This window comes from Lactuca sativa, chromosome 6 (assembly GCF_002870075.4).
Source record: "Lactuca sativa cultivar Salinas chromosome 6, Lsat_Salinas_v11, whole genome shotgun sequence".
In the NCBI taxonomy this organism is placed as follows: Eukaryota; Viridiplantae; Streptophyta; class Magnoliopsida; order Asterales; family Asteraceae; genus Lactuca; species Lactuca sativa.
In genome coordinates, this window is record NC_056628.2 from 36,454,184 (window position 1) to 36,466,239 (window position 12,056).

The following is a 12,056-nucleotide window of genomic DNA, read 5'->3' on the forward strand; positions in this document are numbered from 1 at the left end:
GGAGACTTCGGAACCTCCCATCTCATCACAGCCTCCACCTTGGTCGAGTCAACCAATATCCCGTTCTGGTTGACAAGGTGCCCAAGAAACTGCACCTCGCGCAACCAGAACTCGCACTTGGAGAACTTGGCATACAAGCTCTCCCTCCTCAGGGTATATAACACCTCTCGCAAATGCTCCTCATGCTGCTCCCGCGTCTTTGCATAAACCAAGACGTCTTCAATGAAAACTATCATGGAACGATCCAGCATCTGCCTGCACACACGTTTCATGAGATCCATGAACGCGGCAGGAGCATTGGTGAGCCCGAAGGGCATCACCACGAATTCATAATGGCCATACCGAGTTCGAAAAGCAGTCTTCTGCACATCCTCCTCTCTAACCCTCATCTGGTGGCATCATGACTGTAGATCAATCTTGGAGAACCAAGATGCTCCCTAAAGGTGATCAAACAAGTCATCTATCCTTAGGAGTGGGTAACGGTTCTTCACTTTTACCTTGTTCAGCTCCCGGTAATCTACACACATCCGATGCGACCCATCCTTCTTCTTCACAAACAATATCGGGGCTCCCCAGGGTGAATTGCTCGGTCTGATAAAACCCTTGTCTAGCAGCTCCTGCAGCTGCGTAGAAACCTCCTGCATCTCGGTAGGGGCCAACCGATATGGTGCCTTGGCTATCGGAGCTGTACCAGGGACTAGGTCGATCCGGAACTCCATCTGTCACTCCGGGGGTATCCCAAGCAGCTCCTCTGGGAATACATCAGCATAATCTCGCACCACGGGTACATTGCTCACTGACGCCTTTCCCACCTCCCGGGTATCCATAACATAGGCGACATACCCAGCACAACCCTGCTGAAGGTAGCGCCTAGCCCTCGCCCTGAATCACTAGCTCTCCCTCACCTGGGGTCCTGACATGCACTAATTACTGTGCGCAGTCTATCACCGCCCCATTGGGACCAACCAGTCCATGCTTATAATCACCTTGTTCCCACGCAATGGGATGGGAACCAAGTCTACCAAATAACGTTCCTCGAACAACCTCAAAACACAATCCCTGAAAACTTCTGATGCTCTCACCGTTCGATCGTCCACAATTTCGACCTCTCGGGGGCAATCCAACATGCCCGAAGACTCATGGAACCTCTTGCTAAGCGCAAGAGAGACAAATGATCAGGTAGCACCCAAATCAAACAACACCTGAACTGGGATACCATTTACATGGAACGATCCTAAACAAGACATATCACATGACACATCAATATCATAAGCAACATAAAATAAAAGCTAGGGAGAAGAAATCATACTCGTCACCACATCGGGTGCGCCGCGTGCCTCCTCGGTAGTCAACTGGAAGGCTCGGCTCCTCACCACTGGAGCCTCTGCCTTGCCCTGCCGGCCATCAGTGATCCGCAGGGTCGCTAGAGCTGGCGCCACTGCTGCTGTTAATCTTGGGTAGTTGGCCTTTTTATGGCCTCACTGGTTTCAGTTGAAACACAACAACTCTGTTGTCTGAATAGTGGGCGCAGGGGCGGTACAGTCCCGACTGAAATGTCTCGTCTTGCCGTACTTGTAGCAGCCAGACGATCCCACTATACAAGCTCCCTCATGCGGCCTGCCACATTTCCTGTAGCGGCCCTGGCCCGATTGGCCCTTCGACCTAGTGTCGGATCCCTTGGGCTTCTTCCCCGAAGCCCCAGTAACCTGATATGTCTCATCCTTCCTCTTCCTGATGTGCTCCAAATTAATCCCCCTCTCCCTCGCCCTGGCAATCATGGAATCCAGGGTCGGACACGCTGAGAAGCTGATGTGCTCCCGTATATCAGCTCTCAACATGTCATGGTCGCGGGTCCTCTGCATATACTCATCTCCTACATACTGAGGCACCAATAAGGCCCTCTCCCAGAATTTGGCGGTAATCTCCGCCAATGTCTCTGTCGTCTGCCTCATATCAAGGAACTCCCTGGCCTGCTGCTGAAGCTCCACGACCGGCACAAACTTGACCCTAAGTCTGGTCACAAAGTCCGACCATGTCATAACCTCAATAGCTGAAGCTCCCAATGAGTCACCAACTGACTCCCACCAATCCCTGGCCCTGTCGCTCAAACATCCTGCAACATAGCGAACCTTAAACCCTTCTGGGCAGAAGCTCGTCAACTGTGCAGACTCAATATATGTAATCCATCTCTTGGAAACAATGGGGTCCTTAACCCCGTGGAAATCCGGCGCACCACTCCCCCTGAAGTCCTTGAAGGACAGTGTGCACATACCCGACTGGCCAGATGCCATGTCACTCCGGAACGCTTTGAGGAGATCCTCCATCAGCTCAATGATCCCTTCCTTTATCGACCCGAAAATCATTGGGGGTCGACTCAAGGATACCTCTTGTGATCTCAGACATGATGAACTCGCGTAGTACCTCATGCACTGGCTCAGAACCTGCCCCCGAACCCGATCCTGAACCGGATCCTGATCCTAAACCTCCCCCTCCATGACGTGTGATCATCACCATTCTGAAACATAACACTTAATCGTCAAAATCATACATAAACCTCGGGAGGTCTCATACACTCTACAAGTTTCTTGGTTCTATCTCGGCCCTCCTTGACTTAAGTACAAATCCTCTATTTTCAGTAGTACGGGCCCATACTACCTTCCACGTTTATCCGTACTTTCCTCAAGGATTGTCTTCACTTTACCAAGTCCCCTTCAAGACTATAGCTCACTGCACTAACCTCATCCTAGGCTTACCTTAGGGTAACTCTCCGACTTACTCTCTGCCATGAACTGCATAAGGAATCCCTGCTACCTTTACCTAACTAGCTTCGAATACCATTACATATCACTAAGACCAAATAATTATTCGAATGAGTGGTCCTACCCTACAATGGTTGGACTTAAACAAGAGCTGCGAAATAGGGCTACACCTAACCCTCTGAAATTATTCAACCCTTGCAATATGTAACTTGATGTATTCATTTACCAATTATTTAAAGATAACTAGAACTCCTAAAAGCACAAAGCAAGCAACATTTGAGCATTGAGTAACCATATCAAACATGTCCTATCCGATAATTATATTACTAACTAATAAGTTCTAGCATGTAATTCAATAGGCACATTTAACAGGCACATAAGGCATCTTCCTAGATCCTTAGCCCTAATCTAGCATGCGGTTCCCATGAGCATATCATATCGTAACATAACATGTATGGGTATCTTGGGGAAAACTTATTTGAGCTCGGCCGGTTGCGCACATCACACACCCCGTTCTTTCTCAAAACTTCTCACTTTATCTTTTGGAAAAACATTTTTCTTGTGAAAAATCTTTCAAACCCTCGATTTGAGTCTAGACGCCCCCGAAGGTGTGTCCGAATCCCTCAAACCAAGGCTCTGATACAAACTTGTAACATCCCAAATTTTCAAGCGAAAAATTTCATTAAATTAAGTAACTTATAAAATCATTTATCAAAACGTAGTCGAGAATATAACAATCCATAACACCATAGTATTCGTGTCTCAGAAATCATATCATCAAGTAGTAATAAAATCAAAGTACAATCCCATGAATCACAAAATGCGGAAAACTGATGTGTGTGTGATGTACAACTACCACGTCGGATCCTACCCCTTTGCTGAAGAGGTACCTGAAACAAAACTAAAACTATAAGCACAAAGCTTAGCGAGTTCCCTCATCATACCACATACCATACAATCACATAGCATACATATTGTCGGGCAATTCTGGGGTGCCCAACCTACCCGGTCTGGCCATTCTGGGGTACCGACATACCCGTGTCAAGCCATTCTGGGGTGCTGACCTACCCGTGTCAAGCCATTTTGGGATGCTGAGCTACCTGTGTCATGCCATTCTGGGGTGTTGACCTACCCGTCGGTCCTAACAACTGAACTCTGGGGACTATTTCACCCCTACTACTACTACCAAACATATCATAACATAATCATATTGCCAGGCATATCTGGGGTGCCCGACCTACCCTTCGGTCCTAACAACCGAACTTAGAGACTATTCCCCTCCTACCACTATCACATATAACATATCATGCTAACACATAAACATACCAAGTAGTAGCAAACCAGACAATTATCACAAAGACAATCATGTCAACTATAATCAACTACTAGTGGGCCGACCTTGGTACCTTAGACCCACTTCTACTGGAAGGTAACTCACCTCGATGTCGTGTAGTATCTGCATAGTCCTTGGCACGGAAATCAACTCGTCTCTACCCCCAATCCCTTGAATGGGATGCAAATAAGTCAGAACCTCTGGATCTACTAGTCCTCTCTTGATCTTCCAAGCTTCCTTTTCTTCTTCAAACTTCAATTCACCACAATACACACAAAAATGGCTCAAGATCACTCAAACAAGCTTAGGGTTTAAGTCTAGGGGTTCTCTGAGTTAGGAGGGGTGATGGAGGCTAGTTTGGGACGAGATAAAGTGTTTAAATAGGGTGCAAACCCTAAATATTAGGGTTTGGCCCAGACAGCTCCTACTCGTCGATTCAGTCCCCCGACTTGTCGAGTAGATCACTAAACCCCCCTGCATAATGTCGAGTCTACTCGACAAGTTGAGCCCCCAACTCACCGAGTCACGGAGCATAATACCAAAATACTTGAATTTAAATACGTACCAAGAACCAGGTGTTACACGTACCACGTGGTACGCTTAGCTTACTAACTAAAAAGCTAGTACGCGGGGCGTACCACATGGTACACTTAACGTACTAGCTAAAAAGCTAGTACGGCAGGCGTACCACATGGTACGCTTAACGTACTAGCTAAAAAGCTAGTACGCAGGGCGTACCTCATGGTACGCTTAGCGTACTAAGTGAGTTGGCAGTCGGTATTGCGAGGCCTCGTACGATGGGCGTACGAGGGTTACACTTAGTGTACTCGGTGTTTATGAACCCTAGTTTTAGGGTGTTGTACCCAATTTAAGGAGCTTAAGTCCCTAGGGCTGGTCTCTTTACCAGTCCCCAAACCTCCCAAAACCCTAAATCGATCCTTAAGCCTTCTTTGTGGTGTTCTTGAGGTCTGGAGAAGATTTTAGTGGTTATTTTTCCCTTTGTTAAGGAAGTAAAGAAGTTGAAGGTGCTTTGCTTGTTGAGGAGTCTAAAGATCCAAAATCATCACCCTTTTTTGCAAGACTTTGGAGGTATCATGTTCATACCTTGACTTGTAAATGCTTAGATCTCTTTATGGCTTGATTTGTTAAGCTTTAGGTCCCTTTTTGGGTTGATGGACGAGTTCAGATGTTTGAAGGACTTATTCTTTTGAATATGAGCTTATTAGGAGTTCCTTAAGCATAAAGGTGCCAACTTTATGGGGTATTGGGTCTCATGCATCCATTAAGTCACCTATTAAGTCCTTTTTAAGCTTAAGAGTTTCATGTAGCCATGCATGAACATAAAGCTAGCAACTTTACGTGATAATCCAGCTCATGGAATTCAGATCTATGTTTTGGAGCAATGTCTTAATGGATTAAGGGTTAAAATTGAGTTTTGGCTGAATGGGTGAGTACGTTGGGCATACAAGTATGTATGCTTAGCGTACAAGCCCTTAAGCGAGTGCGCTGCGTGTATGTACTGAGTACGCCCCACATACTCAATCTGATGGACTTCGCATTTTAGGCTTTGGGTTTGGGCCATTATTTTGGGCTTGGATGCTTGGGGTTTTGTTGGGTCGTCTGAATGCAAGTGTTTTGGACTAGGAAAATTACTGGTCCTTGGGGTAAGGCCTATGTAAGTGTAACGCCCGCAGATCCGGACTAGTTAATTTAGAGGCAATAGGGGTCAAAAACGACTTTTCGACAAAAGATTATTTGGAATAAATAATATTAACCAAGTTTTAGAATATGTCACAAGTTTTCCGTACATATAAAGAACGCCGAAATCCGATCTATAACGAAGAAGTTACGACCCGTCGAAGTTTCGCGACGGAACCGGCACGACACCGGGAAACGTAAATAGTGAATTTACGATAGAGCAAGATTTAGACTTAGCAATCTAAACAAAAGTCATAGAATACGTTAAACCGAGAGTGTCCGTAAAAAGAACTCCCAAATCTGACTTTTTTATGAGGAAGTTATGATTTTTCGAAGTTTCGGATTAGCAGTGTACAACCCGAAATTCGAATAATAGATCGAGCGGTTTTTAGCCAACACAACCTAAATGAGAATCGAAGATCTCGTTAAGAGTAGCGTAACGAGAAAAAGATGGGCAAAAACGGACGTCGGATGAAGAAGTTATGAGGATTTAACGGACCAATCCTGTCCCGGCCTGTTAATAATATAAAATTTAAAATCGAGTAAAAATTAGCCGATGGAGTCTAAACGAAAGTTGTAGAGTACGTTCCCACCTTCGCGTGTATATAAAGAACGTCAAAAACGGAGCTCGTATGCGAAAGTTACGAATTTTTAAAGTTTAAACTCGAATTTGCAAAGCTGTTGCTAGATGCGATGGCGTGGCCAAATCTCAGCCGTCGCTTGCTGAGCACGGTCTCGCTTCGGATGAAGGACGCGTCAACCTCGCATTACACCCAGCGTCCGAGCTCGGAACATGCCGCGTACGTGAACCCCTCCTCGGTCCAGCTTCACCCACGTCGCCCCAGCAGATCATCGACACGTCGGTACGGCTTCGGATGTACGCGTTGCGTACCTCGGATCTACGCCCCGCGTAGTGAAGACCCTCGCAGCTATAAAAGGAGGCCGAGGCTGCCCGCATTTTTGCACACCAAAATCCTTTCTCTCTCTAGCCTATTTTGAGCCCCCTAAACCCTAGATAAAACCCCTAGCACCCTAAGGAAGTCCCGAGGCTCCCGGAGTCCCGAGAAAAAGGGTCTTTCGGTTTCGGAAACGCCGCTCCGAGCAAAGCCCGGTTTTCTTTAAAATCCGCTGTAAGTGAGCTATGCTTACGTAATTTTTAATATAGCTTCCAAATAATTATAGTAATGTTATTAGGTCCTTAAAATAATTATTTGAGTTATTATTATGAGTTATATTGAGTGTTATTTAACGCTTATATAATAATAATAATAGTCAGACTATTAATTTGTCGCGGTTATCGTTAGACTAAACCCTAGTGGTATTGATACTAGGTTTTATCTAAGGAAATTGTTTTGAGAGTATCGAAGCGATGTCCTAGTGCTGAGTCACCACCTTTCAAGTGAGTGCTGGTCCCTTTCAGCTTACACATAGATATGAAGTATTTTATATAAATTACGTGCTATGTGTGCATATTATCTGAATACTTGCTATCTATGCTGGATGAACGATTTTATACACGTTTTAAATGATTTAAACTGTATATGTATTTATCTACGAAAATGTTGGGGTAAGACATGGGTAGATGTAATAAATGAAATACGAGTTGGATGATAAGTTGAGAGGTGAAATAGACCGTGAGGTGAGGGTGAGAGGTGGACGATGTGAGAAGCCTTTTCCCCAAATGATGGCCCCGTCATTCAGCAGAGTATGGATGACAACTATTGATTATTCTAGACAGTCGAGTGGAACACTAGCAGGCTCGCAACCTGTAGGTGTTGTGAACGATGTGTTCACCGGTGTACTCTAAAAACCCATTGATATGTATTGCGAGTGGACTCTCGAAAACGATACTGTCAATAAAACCCTGGTAGATGCGCCTAAAGGAATCTACCGGCATAAGCGCCTAATAGAGAACCTCATAACCCCGACAGATGCGCCTAAAGGACCATTCCAGCAGATGCGCCCCATAGAAAATGTCACAATTTTGGCAGTTGCGCCTAAGTGACAGAACTAGCAGTTGTGTTTGACAGATGTGTCATTTACAACGATGGAATTCGTACCTATTCCTTAGGATCCTCCTAAGGAATGAATGAACAAGAAATAGTTGATTCTTAGGGTAGATCCTTAAGAATAAAGAAGATAATGGGGATGGGTAATTGAGTTAACTGTTTGATGATTAAACATAATAATTATATTATTGTGGGTTGAAAACCCTATGTACTCACCTGGTTTCCCAACCTGACCGACTCAGTTTATTTATATCACAGGTGTCGATATGAAGTGACATTACACTGAGAGATCAAAGAGATGTAGATCACTAGTGTAAATAAATATAAGTTCCGTTTATGCTTATGTTCCTGTATTGACAATGACATCCCAAACGTTTTAAAATGAATAAAATACGTTTCTTCGAAAATGTTTTGATAACGTATTTATCGTATTTTTCTGGGAACAAATTCTGCAACCTTTTTATGAAAAGAAGTACTCTGATTTTTATAAAGCATAAACAAAATTGGTCTTTTCTGGCCGTGAAAATGGGGATGTCACAGTTGGTATCAGAGCATTAGTTTAAGCGAACTAGGAATATGGATTTATTTCTAGACTTAAACTTAGAATGCTAAGTGATGATTGTGAGGAGTGTGTCTAATAGATTTAGGTAATATACCTGAATAGACACAAGCACTAGCTTATTTTAGGAATGATGCCTAACATGCTTTTATGTGCTAAATGATTTATGATATGCATTATATGATCGGATCTATGGTCTATTGCCGACCGGATCTGGAAACTTTATGTGTTCAGGTTTCTAAACGTTTAATTACGATGCTAGAACTGACATGTAACTTTTTGGAGTAATAAGGGGGAATACGCGTCTAATTCTTCCTCTATCTATATTCTTATCTCGATACACCAAACGCCTGCTTTGGAGAATAGAATGTCATGATAAGGACTCATAGAGAATTGAGTAAATAGAGGAAATGAAAAGGCTTATGATAGTGAATGACACCTATCGGAAGATATCATAAGAGTGGTATCTTGCCTTTAGAATATGTCATGCAGTACGTTTAGAGGAGTACAGTACGTCCAAAGTACACCTTCAATTGGCAGGATGATGGAATGATTGGCGTAATTCATGAAGTTGACCCAGCTAAAGCAGAATTGATGATTGAAGATACGCATAGAAGAAGTCTTAGTAGAGTCTAGGGAAAATTTTATGATTATTTGGTAACACTCGTATGTGTTAAATTGCTTTGTGATTTAGGACTTGGGGACTACGAGACAATACTTGGGACTAGTATGAGTAGGTATGAAAGGTAGTAGATGCATATACTACTGGAAGCACATGACTCACGCTTGGATCAGGGAAAGTCACAAGGTTACCAAGAAGCCAATAATTGATTCCGTTTTTTTCAAGTATGTGGTTACCATCATTTCGTTAATGACTAAGAAGATTGTTGTTATCCCGACCCTAGTGGTCATATCACATTGAGTCCGACTACGATGAGTAGGTTACGTGGTTCAGAGAACCAAGCTTGATGTAGCATCCGACTTAAACCAAACGATTGAAATCAAAGCGATCAATAGAATTATCGCGTTTGATTGTTAAAGAAGTTGGTAGCTAGAAATGCTACATGATAAAATGTGATTATATCACATTAGACCATGAAGGAAGGCATAATCCATTCCGGAATTTGACTCTAAGAGACCCGAGTCTAAGCATTGCTACATACGATGATAGGTCATTAGAATATGACACATCAGTCAATTGTAGTAATCAAATTAACTTATCCTAAGTTTGTTAAGAAGAAGAAGAAGGAGTCTCTGATAAAGAATGAGGTTGTGACACGAAGGTCATGATTGAAAGTCTAACGAGCAGGTGCAAGACCGAGCACCGCCTACAGTCAAAGAGTCCAAGAGTTAGATACTCGTTCGAAGCAACATAGAAGTTACAGTTATTACCTAGGATGAAGAGATAACGTATGGAGTCATTATACAATCCTGTTTCGGTGATGATTCCGGGACGTAATCATCCTAAGGGGGAGATAATTGTAACGCCCGCAGATTCGGGCTAGTTAATTTAGAGGCAATAGGGGTCGAAAATGACTTTTCGACAAAAGATTATTTGGAATAAATAATCTTAACCAAGTTTTAGAATATGTCACAAGGTTTCCGTACATATAAAGAACGCCGAAATTTGAGTTATAACGAAGAAGTTATGACCCGTCGAAGTTTCGCGACGGAACCGGCACGGCACCGGGAAACGTAAATAGTGAATTTACGATAGAGTGAGATTTAGACTTAGCGATCTAAACGAAAGTCGTAGAAACTTCATTGTCTTTCTTGCCGGAGCCTTCTTCACCACCAGTACCCATGGTAGGGTTTTTCTTTTTGGTTGGGTCGATCGGCTTTGATACCATAAAGAAATTGATGGAAGATTACTTTCATTGATTTATCAAAAGCCTTTAAATACAATATTTGGTGAAGCTAATAAAACGTAAAGAAAAGAATCCTAGGAACAGAAACTAAAGATAAAGATAAAGATATGAATTCAAATAACATTTGAATTCCTTTATATCCTAACATTCAAAAATCAAGTAATTTGCTTTAATAAATTGTTTTTTAGGTAGTGTTTGTGAACTTGGTCTTGTGATAATGATAGGTGTGAAATTTTTAATCTTTGTTGTTAATTTGAAACAGATGTAAGGAATACAAAGGCAATGCCATACAATTAATTTGTTTCAATATATGCATTGTAGTATATTACTAGTCGTTTACTCGCGCAAAGCGAAGGGTGCGGATCAACAAAATGACATAAAAAATTTGTTAAACAAAATGACGAACAGATAGAGATTTCTTATACCTGGGCTAGGACCAAACGTAAGACATTTTTGGCTCATTCGATTTTAGTAGAAAGAAAAATCAAAGGAGGAGACAGTGAGCATGGGAGAGAACCAAGGTTTTGCGGTCAATGGCTAGGCATTCATGATAGACGAATGCTAGATCAATGTGCCTTTTACAGTTTATATGAAATGATTTATAACGTGTACATCGTATTAGACCGATTCAAATGGATATGAAGAACACTTGGTCAAACTTTGACCCATTCAAAATCTTATCATCATTTTATTTTGACTTTTTCATTAATGTTGACCGGATAAGATTCAATATTTACCGATTCAATTGGATATGAGGAACACTTGGTCAAAGTTTGACCCATTCAAAATCTTATTATCATCTTATTTGACTTTTTCATAAATATTGACCGGATAAGATTTAATATTTACCGATTCAATTGGATATGAGGAACACTTGGTCAAACTTTGACCAATTCAAAATCTTATCATCATCTTATTTGACTTTTTTCATAAATGTTGACCGGATAAGATTCAGTATTCTTTTAATGCATAAAGTCATTGTACATGATGCACTAATGGTTTGTACCTTTTAATTTTCAGCCTTTGACCAAATTTGCATAATAAGTAATTAAGATATATATATATATATATATATATATATATATATATATATATATATAGATAGGTAGGTTCAAATGTTTCTCACATCTATTGTGTGCTAGAATGCACCAATAGGAATTTAGTATTAATTATATGTATATTAAATGTTATCCATACTTATAACTCATTTTTATGGAAACTAATTAAATTCGTCATTAATGTCAACAATAATATTCTTACAGAATGAATTTATATCTAGAAGAACGAGAGTGTATTCCAGCAGAATGAGGGTGTATTCTAGTAGAATACACTCTCGTTCTTCATATTTCATGCAACTTTGTTGTATTTTAAGTGAGTGAGTCCTGAAACAAAATACGAACTCATATATAAAAATCCAGATGCGAATTCATTCTGAAAGAATGTTATTGCTGACATTAATGACGAATTTAATTAGTTTCCATAAAAAGAGAATTATAATTATGGATATCATTTAATATACATATAATTATGAAAATCATTTAATATCTTTATTTATTTAATTAAATAATTATTTAATTTACTAAATTTCTATTGGTGCATTCTTGCACACAATAAATGTAAGAAACAAAATAACCTAGCCATATGTGTGTGTGTGTGTGTATATATATATATATATATATATATATATATATACAGAGAGAGAGAGATAGAGTTAGGTTCAAATGTTTCTACTATCTATTGTGTGCATGTAAGATTGATTCTGAGCCAATCATTTTAGTTATTTTAAGAAAGTAATTAATACATATTAAATGTTGATGATTTAATTAATAC